The 10605-nt window shown below is 37.0% G+C and overlaps 1 pseudogene across 1 annotated transcript; it reads right to left on the reverse strand.

Annotated features, from left to right (window-relative positions):
• Nucleotides 1-3110: 3110 nt before the first annotated feature.
• LOC108281865 lies at nucleotides 3111-4795 on the reverse strand (annotated as a pseudogene). The gene has a single exon (XR_001816180.2). The product of XR_001816180.2 is annotated as an actin, cytoplasmic 1-like (transcript).
• Between the last annotated feature and the right edge of the window lie 5810 nt (nucleotides 4796-10605).

Raw genomic sequence — 10605 nt, forward strand, 5'->3', positions numbered from 1 at the left:
AAGTAAATTCTCATCCCTCATCCCACCCCCCACCCCTCCCTGGCTGACCCTCCAACCCTTCCAGGTCTTCAGTGTCTACTATTCTACACTCTGTGTCCATGTATATACATTATTTAGCTCCCGCTTATAAGTGAGAACACTCAGCATTCAACTTTCAAAGGTTACATACTCTGTAATCTATTCATTTTCATCAGGTACTCAAACTTTTCTTTCTACATTTTAATGTATATGCCATATGTGTATACCACTTAGAACAATGTATGACATGTAGTAAGAACTATGTAAATGTTAAGCTGTTGTCTGCATCAGTGTGAAAAATAATTTATCAAAAGTCCATAGAGTTAGAAATGCTTAAACATTTGACCCCTCCCTCCATCCCCTAACATATACCCTGCTTTGAAGCACACAAAATAGTACATCCTGTGAAAATATGCATAAAAGTACACTTTCTGAGCCCTGGAAAATTGGCAATGTATGTGTTTATGCCAAAAGAAATACAGCAACAACAAAAAAGAACATCAGCAATATATGTGTTTATATGACAAAAAATACAAGAACAAAAAAGAAGGGGGTCATTAAAAATGGCATTGGTAACTATATCTCCATTGTTCTCAGAGACCAGTTAGTAGACAGGCTGCATCAAAATCAGCAGGAAATTTTCACGAATTCTTGGTTCTACTAGAGATTCTGATATAGTAGAATAATAGTGGAGATTAAGTATACAGAAATTGTTGAAGTTTCTCAAATGATCCTGATTTTCAGCCAGGCCTGGGAATTACTGATGTATAGAAAAATGTAATACAGTTTTTAATTTAACTTAGTATATCATTTATTTCTGGGAATCACTAATGTGTAGAAAAATGTAATATAATACTTAATTTAACTTAGTGCATCATTTATTTCCTATCATCCTAATCAAAGTGGTATATATTGGGAAATATCTACCCCCAGGAAAGCGGACTAGGAGTACATCTATCAAAATCAGAATGGCAATTATATCTGGATTATAAGTTTATGGAAATATTTATTTTACATTTGTGTTTCTTATTTCTAAGTTTTCTTGTTGAGCATATATTATTTTTATAATAATAGATATTCACAATCAGTGCAAGAAATTTATTCATAATCAGTGCACGATTTTAAAGACTCATATGCAGCCTAAAGTTTATAAAATGTAAAGAAAAAAAAAAACTTGGGAGGCTGAGGCAGGAGGATCGCTTAAGCCCAGGAGTTCAAGACCAGCCTGGGCAATATAGCAAGACCCCATCTCTAAAAAAATAAAAACAAAACAAAACAAAAATTAGCTGGGCAGAGGGGTATATACCCATAGTCCTAGCTACTCAGAAGGCTGAGACAGGAAGATTGCCTGAGTCCAGGAATTTGAGATTACAATGAGCTTTGATCACTGCATTCCAGCCTGAGTGACAGAGTAAGACCCTCTCTCTACCAAAACAATCTGTCAGTGCATATTCACATATTTTTTCTTTTAAAAGGCCAGGCTACATATAAAACAACATGGGAACAATATTTATTTTTGCTTTTAAAAATGTCACAATTTTTTTTAGTAAATATATATCTTAGAGAATATAAAGCAAATTAAATCCTAATTAGCTTTTACTTCTTTTGCTTAGGCAAGAATGGAAATATACCAATGTTTATAAAAGGACCAATCAGTCAGCAACCTTATACTTGATGTGGTGAGAGAACAGTTCTGGTACAATATAAATCTTCTGTCCAATTTATATTTTTGGCTGTGCTCTGCGAATAATGCTCAATCCTTTTTAAAGATTCTTTTGGCTTCTAATCCTTTATATACATAAGTCTGAAAGGTGTTAACAAACAGAAGAATTTACCATAAGATTTACATCTAAATTAAATGTTAATTAAGTAGAAAATTAAGAAAAAGTTTTAAGACATTAAGAAAAAGTATTAGTATCATCTTAGTTTTAAATGAGTTTATACTATTTTTTCTTGTAGTTGATAGCAACATTTTATTCAGATATAGGATACAGCCATTTAAAAACACATGTTGGTTTGTAGTCATTTACATTTTCAGTTAAAATAGGCATTAGCTATTTGACATATATTTAAGTTCTCTTTTGTAAATAGGCATCAGAAAATAGCTATACAATATTTTTAAAATCAGAAGGATTTACGAGAAAAGAAGTAGTCTGTTTACTGGAGATGTAGCTCAGCAGTGACAAAAGTTATTGTTATGTAGTCATTTTTGCCTTTGGAAAACAGCTATAAATTTTGCAACTCAACCTGGACTAGTTCACCGCCTATAATTTCTCTGACAGTATTCAGTTCATTTCCATTGTCTGTCCGTTTGAATTTTCCAATAAGTTTATTTCCCTCAAGGGTCCAGGTACCCTACATAATAATAATAATATTAATAATGGGACTTTTAAACATGTTAGACACTGTTGTGAGTTCTGTAGACACGTTTTTATTTAATCTCCGTGGTAACCCTATGAAATTGATACTATTATCTCTACAGAAGAGGAGACTGTAAAATGGCATAGTAATTCACCTAAAGTCACAGAGTCGGGATTGAACCCAGGCCATTAGGCTACAGAGTATTGCAAAGTACTACAGAGTAGTACAGGTAACCATTATGCTTGTTTTTTTCAATAATTTCCATATGCTGAATTTCAAGGCAGATGAGCAGGCCTTCTTTCTGAATCTTTCATGTTATGTGTCCAGAAACATAGTCTTGGTTAAAATTAGTTTCATGGAGAGGTTAACAACTCTGTGCTTGCTTTAATTTGTGTGATTGTAAAACTAATTAAAGAAAGGCATAACTAATAAGTAATACATTACAGTAGTTAAATTGTCATTACAAATGTGATTTAAATAGAAAAATTTTGAGGCTAAAAATGTTTTTAAAAAATGTTTGAAAATGGCTTTCTAAAATGTGTTCTCTTAAACATGAAGAGGTACACTCCCAATGACCTACAGTGCATTAAACCTTTCCATTTGGTAACTCCTTAAGTTGTTCATTGATTCCTTTCTTTTAGTATTTCAACATATTACGTGGCATTACAGTCAAGTTACATATTAACTCTAAAAGCTTCTGTTGCTGTACTTTTTTTTTTTAAGTTGTGCACTTTTATTTAACTCGTCTTAAGTCAGTGTACAGGTAAGCCCTAGCTGCCTCCACCCACTCCCAGGGAGACCAAAAGCCTTCATACATCTCAAGTTGAGGGACAAAAATGGGGTAGCCACAGAGGCTAAAATCTTTCAAAATAAAACAAAATTTAAAAATACTGAGATGAAATTTAAAAAATTTTTAAATTTTTTTCATTACATAATTTACACAAAAACAATGCTCGTGTGGACATGGGAGAGGACTGGGCCATTCTCCTTAGAGAGAAGTGGGGTGGCTTTTGGGAGGACAGGGGAATTCCTGTAACAATGCATCTCATGATATTTGGAATGACTATTAAAAAAAAGAACAATGTACAAAGTTCTCGGCCACATTGTAGAATTTTGGGGGATGCTTGCTCCAACTGACTACTGTCACCTTTACCATTCCAGTATCCTGAGTCAAGCCAAAACAAAACAAAACAAAACAAAACAAATAAAGCCATGCCAATCTCATTTTGTTTGCTAGGCAAGTTAGGTTTTGTCAAGAAAGGGTGTAACGCAACTAAGCCATAGTCCGCCAGAAGCTTTTGCCGTACGCGATGGAGGGGCCATACTCCTCATACTGCTGCTTGCTGATCCACATCTGCTGGAAGCTGGGCAGCGAGGCCAGGATGGAGCCGCCGATCCACACAGAGTACTTGCGCTCAGGAGGAGCAATGATCCTGATCTTCATCGTGCTGGGTGCCAGGGCCGTGATCTCCTTCTGCATCCTGTCAGCAATGCCAGGGTACATGGTGGTACCACCAGACAGCACTGTGTTGGCGTACAGGTCTTTGTGGATGTCCACATTACACTTCATGATGGAGTTGAAGGTAGTTTCGTGAATGCCATAAGATTCCATGCCCAGGAAGGAAGGCTGGAAGAGCGCCTCAGGGCAACGGAACCGCTCGTTGCCAATGGTAATGACCTGGCCATTGGGCAGCTCGTAGCTCTGCTCCAGGGTGGAGATGGAGGCTGCCATGGCCATTTCCTGCTCAAAGTCCAGAGTGACATAGCACAGCTTCTCCTTGATGTCATACACCGTTTCCCGCCCAGCTGTGGTGGTGAAGCTGTAGCCACGCTCGGAGAGGATCTTCATGAGGTAGTCAGTCAGGTCCCGGCCAGCCAGGTCCAGACGCAGGATGGCGTAAGGGACGGCATACCCCTCATAGATGGGCACAGTGTGGGTGATCCCATCACCGGAGTTGATCACAATGCCACTGGTACGGCCAGAGGCGTACAGGGACAGCTGTGCCAGGATGGCTACATACATGCCTGGGGTGTTGAAGGTCTCAAACATGATCTGGGCCATCTTTTGGCGTTTGGCTTTGGGGTTCAGGGGGGCCTCAGTCAGCAGCATGGGGTGCTCCTCAGGAGCCACACGCAGCTGGTTGTAGAAAATGTGGTGCCAGATCTTCTCCATGTCGTCCCAGTTGGTGACAATGCCATGCTTGATGGGGTACTTCAGGGTCAGGATGTCTCTTTTGCTCTGGGCCTCATCACCCACATAGTAGTCCTTCTGTCCCATGTCCACCATCAAGCCCTGGTGCCTGGGGCGCCCTACAATGGAGGGGAAGATGGCCTAGGGGTTATCATTGCCTGCGAAGCCGGCCTTGCACACGCCAGAGCCATTGTCAACAACGATTGCAGTGATATCATCGTCCATGGTGAGCTGGTGGTGGGTGTGGATGGGCTGCAGAGCGGTGAGGGCAAGGCTCTGTGCTAGCAGGGCAGATGTGGTCTTGGCCCTGTTGCTGTACTGTTTAAAAACACAGTTTTAAAGTTCTTTATGAATAGGTCTGTACTCAGTCATTCAAAGGTATTTTTCTAATTCTTATATTGTTCAATTCAGATTCTTCCCAGATGTGTATAAAAATAAAAGCATAACATTTAAATACCCTGCCAATTTGGGCAGTACATAACATGAACAAACTTCACTGCCTTCTTCAGTAAATGAAGGAGACCTGCATTAACTAAACTATCGAATGAAATAGGGCAGAGATCATTTCAGTACTTGGTAGAAAAATCAAGAATGCATTACTCATAAAAAAATTCTTAGAGTTCAGTTCCGTCTGCAAGGTCGTAATTAAAGGTGACACCAAGTTCAAAAACAACTTCATAGTTTCTAAAAGTGCTTGATTCTTTGACTGTGAATGTATTTCCTTCTTGTGTAATTGCCAGATTCAAATTGTCATGAGCTGCAAGCTTCCTTTTCACTGTATTAACACCTACAAAAGGTGAGGCAATGGAGAAAATAAAGTCAAATGCCATAGGAAGTGTTTATTTTTCCAAGTTCTGTTTTGTTTGCTTGTTATTTTTGAGGGTGGAAAGAAAACTCAGTAGCATTGCCTTTGCACTAAGAGCATTCAGATTGCTTCTACAGAAGTTCAGGTTCAGTCAGATCAAGAAAACTGATTAAAGTTGTTTTTCCAAAACTTGAGAAAAATTAAGTAGAGTACAGAATTACAGAATCTTAGAGCTGAGCAACTTTAATAAGATTAACAGACTGTTCATTTCAGTGTTAAGTAAGTCAAATTCTAGAAATATCAAATGAAGGATTAAAATGTATACTCATGTTTATAAGGAAGCACATCTTTAATTCCACATATACAGTATTCTTTTTTTCTTAAATTCCCCTTTGTTTTTCATAGTGGCTTTAAAATTTTGAACTTTATAATTCTCTTTTTTTTTTGTGGCATTTCTGACTGACACAAAAACGAGCAAATTAGCAAATATTTTAGTCAAAAATCACTATAAGAATCTACAACTTTTATAAATTTGAACTTAGAAATCCTAAACCGTAGGCTATAATTGATGCAACTTTTCTTTTAGGAAAATGACATGAATTTGTTTGCCTATCTTCTGTAGTATATGGGCTACCAGAGTATTGGTATCAATTTAAAAATCAGTTAAATTAAAGCCCCCTGAAGAAAATACATAGCCTCTCAACATTATTCTGCAACTTTTATAAGTTTGAAGAAATGAGATTTAAATCTAACTTATTCAGAGCTGTAAATTTTAAGAGACTTTTTTCCATTACTTTCTTATATGGTCTTGGCTTTTCCATCCCCTAGAATTGAATGTTTTTAAATCTAGAAGTTATCATTATATGCCGCCATTTTCTTACTGTAAACAACAAAAAAGTCATTTTTAAGAGTAAAAGAAACATATCTGGATCTTTTTGGTGTGTTTCAGAGAACAGCACTCAAAGAATCTTGTCTTCCATTAGTGAGATGGTGGATTCTTCCTAATATAAGAAGTGAGAACATGGTTTCCCTACTCTGAGCATCTTCTGGATCCTCACTACCATATCAGCAGCTATCCCTAAGCCCAGAGATTTAGGAATTAGAAAGAAAAGTGTTTGTAAGAAGGCAAAGAATGAGCAACAAAGAAATAAAGTCTTTACCCACTTTTTCCATGAACTTGTCATAGTTTTTACTCTGGTCTACCTTCCAGTTGCCATCAAACGTGATGATTTCAGTTGAGTCAGCCTCCAGGCAATTAGAGATTTAGGTCTGTCCTTGGGCGAGAATTTATTCTATTTCTTATCTTAGAACCAACGTCATACTGTGACGTGGAAGTTTAAAGTTCAGAGATCACCTAACTACTCTATGTCAAGCAATTTTAATTATCTTTCTGTGCATTCTTGAGATTTCTGAAATTAAACTGAATTAAAACATGAACAGCATCCTTATTCTGCCTTAAACTACAATTTGTGGGCATACTTATTTCAAGAGTTAGAATGCATGCTGTCCTAAGATTGTTTTTCTAAGTTCAAAGGGCACACTATATTGGAGCTAATATAATTTATAGTATATATCAAATAACACCTGGGAAATGAGACCATGACCTGTCCTTTTTCACAACAGCAATTATCTTACAGTTGAAAAGTTAAAGTTAATAAAATATGTTTTCTACCATGTCTTTTTGCACTCTGTTTAGCATTGCCAAGAGTTTGGATAAATATCCTGGCACTCTGTACGGTGCATGACACACAATAACTGCTCATTGATTTTTGTCTTGATCTTGAATGGTGATAGGCCACTGAGCAAAATTTCAAGAGGTATAAATGTGGCTGGATAGTGTAAAAACTCACATAAAAGAAAGAATGAGTTTTAAACATCTGCCATGTGCAGAGAGAACAAGAGCCAGTTTTAAGTATGCGATTAGGTAAAACCACTCCTTTGTTTTACTCTCACTGCCTCTCATTCCCAAACCCGGTAGAGTCAGAAGCCACATCTCAACATGTATGTGGACTCAGAGTGTAGAGGGTAGCTAGAAAGGTACAAAGAAAAGGTCACCATGTCTCTCCTTTCCCTGCTTCTGGGTGCCAACCTGGAACAGGCCAAGCTGGGGGAGGAAACTTGGTGTGAAGTAAGAGTTTTGATTACTAGTCTTAGAAGCTCTAGGGCTTGCCCAAGATATTACTTAGGATCAGGGGAAGATATATCTAACAGATTTGAATAGACCATTGGGAAATAGAATCCTGGTTTTTAAATTTTGATATTATTTTATATTTTGATTTATAAATCTTTTAAACACTTTTGTAGTTTGATTTTTTTTTTATTTTGAGTTGCTCACTTTTTATTTTATTAGGTAAGCACATTAAAAAGCAAACTATCTTCTACTAGCTCTATTATTTCATTAAAAAGGGAAAAGAGTTACAGGTGCACTGGCTCTTGCCTGTAATTCCAGCTACTAGGCTGAGGCAGGAGAATCACTTGAGGCCAGGAGTTTGAAACCAGCAGTTTGAGACCAGCCTCAGCAACATAGCAAGAGCCTGGCTTTAAAAATTATAGTAAAATAAATTAGCCAGATGTAATGGAATGTGCCTGTAGTCCCAGCTACTTGGGAAGCTAAGGCAGGAGGATCTCTTGAGGCCAAGAGTTCGAGATTGCAATGAGCTGTCATCATGCCGGTGCACTCCAGCCTGGGCAACAGAGAGACCCCATCTCTAAAAAATAAATAAATAATTTTTTAATGTCAAAAAGGGAAAGAAAAAACACATACATACTCATGTGTTGGGGACAAAGGTCATAATGGAAAGTTGTTTATGTTCATAACTTAAGTTTTACTTCAAAACTGGGTGCATTGTGATTTTTTTCTCTTTTTGTCAATGATTTAATACCTTATCATTTGGAAACCATTAACTTAATATACTTTCAGCTTGGAGGGAAGTAGAAAAGTTTGTTTAAAACTGAGGACTAAAGAGTCTCTCAGGTAGTCAACTGCTTATGGTGATTTGTCAACTCAGAAGCCTATGGATGATGAATTCAATCTTTCTTTCTAGGTCAGAAAAATGGATATATCTGGTCACTGAAATAGAAATGTGTTACAGTGAAAAGAATCTGTGTTTTAGAAACAAAACCCATTGACAGGTTTCAGTACTGACTAAACATACATTACTCTGCACGATCTTTGTCAGATTACGCAACTCTCTGAGTCTCAGTTTTCTCATCAATAAATCGAAGATGATAATAATAACTGTGTGTGTGTGTGTGTGTGTGTGTGTGTGTGTGTGTGTGTATAAAATGGGCATACTTATTTCAAAAGTTAGAATGCATGTTGTCTGAAGATTGTTTTTCTATGTTCAAAGGGCATACTATGTTGGAGCTAACGTAATTTATGGCATATATCAAATAACATTTGGGAAATGAAACCATAACCTATCCTTTTTTTACAACAGGAATTATCTTGTAAAGTAAGACTTTATGATAAAACAGTTATTTTTTTAAAGGTCAAAATGGGAATTTAAAAATCAATTTTTTAAATGTCACAACACAATTACCTTGTAAAGTAAGACTTTATGATAAATAATTTTATCAAAATTATTTATTTTGATAAAATTCCATAAAGCACCCACCTGAACAACTTATAGATCTCAACTTATAGAGAAATGTTTGTTTCTTTCCTAAGTCACTGAGAAAGGAAATCGGCGGCAATGACAATATTTTAGAAGCATGCTGGGTCTCAAACCACTATTATATTTTGGTAAAAAAATCCATGTCATCTGGTGTTTATGAGAAAGTCACCTAAAAGTTACTTAGGTATTACTTGGGACTGGGTATACCTTGGATTTTCCCGTTAAGGATATTATTACACTGTATAACCCTCTGGGATTATATCTTTCTACCATATAATCTTATAGCAATTGAAATGAAAGTGCCTGGCTCAAGAAGGAAGGCTGGCAGGAAGAAACCAAAATGGCTTCTTACCATTTTCACCATGACCTCACCCATGTCTCATGGCCACTTTAAGCTTCTCAGAAGGATCCAAATAGGATCAATTTAAAGCAAATAGGACTTGGGCTTATACAAGCCTGCTAACAAAAATAAGCATGTTAAGCTTTCAGTCTTAAAGTTGTCAGTGGCATTGACTTAATTTAACATTAGATAGGAAATCCTGTTATTTCTGTAGAGTAGCATCATTAGCTTTTTTTTTCTTAATGCTCAGATTACATATTTAACATTACAGTTTTCCTTCTCCAGCTCCTCAGCTCTGTAGCTTGTCAGTTTCTATCACTTACCTGTAGTCTATCTAGAAAAGAATATACAGAACTTGGGTGCCAATTTCCCTACAGACCTTTCCTACTGATGATATGATTGAGCCAACAAGCTAAGGGCAGACCCAGCCGTTTCTTTTGCATTTTGATAATTTTGGGGATGTGAGTGGACTAAGTGTATGTGAGCATGTGGATGCAGATGCTATTGAGGTAGAGCTATAGCTATGCCCTCGTTCTCTGGGCTCTGCAGTCAGCATCACTCACTCAGTAGTAGTCTGGAAGAAGTGGAAATTAGCAGAAACTTCTGTGGATCCCTATTTCATTCCTCCAAAGGGAAGTATAAACCACTGTCCTTAACATGGTTTACAAAGCCGCTACTTAAGTCTCCCGTCACTTTTTCCATTCCCTACCGTGTACCCTAAGATCTAGATCTATTAAACTTCTTGCAGTCCCCAATCCCCTGAATGTCCATGCCTCTGTTGCTTCAGATCTTAGCTTGGATGCTGATTGCTCAGAGATTCTTACTTGAATTACCAAGAGCGAGTCAGGCAACCCTCCTCCCCCCAGGTGTAATGACCTTCTAAAGGTCTCAGAGTAGCTCATAAAAGAAAAAAACAGCTGATCCATGATAACCAAACGAATATTGTTATCATGAAGTCCAGTGACATCATTAGCAAGGGCAATAGGATGTTAAAATCTCATCTCAAAGGAATAATGTTTTAGAGATCACAAAAATCCGTTTATCCCATTGTATAATAGAAGGGAGTGTTTTTGTAGAGTATTATTCTTTATATATCCTTATTGCAAAATAGCATTTTAAGGCATATTCTAATCATCTCATAATTTATATATCCTATTTTTTTTTATCTCAAGTTGTTTAGCTTTTTACATGTAAAAAAATAGAGGTCTCTATCAGAGCCATATGAAAGAAGGATTTGAGGGACAGATAGGAAGAGTAACAGGAAAGTCTTAAG

Source organism: Cebus imitator, unplaced genomic scaffold (genome assembly GCF_001604975.1).
Source record: "Cebus imitator isolate Cc_AM_T3 unplaced genomic scaffold, Cebus_imitator-1.0 Scaffold233, whole genome shotgun sequence".
Taxonomy (NCBI): Eukaryota; Metazoa; Chordata; class Mammalia; order Primates; family Cebidae; genus Cebus; species Cebus imitator.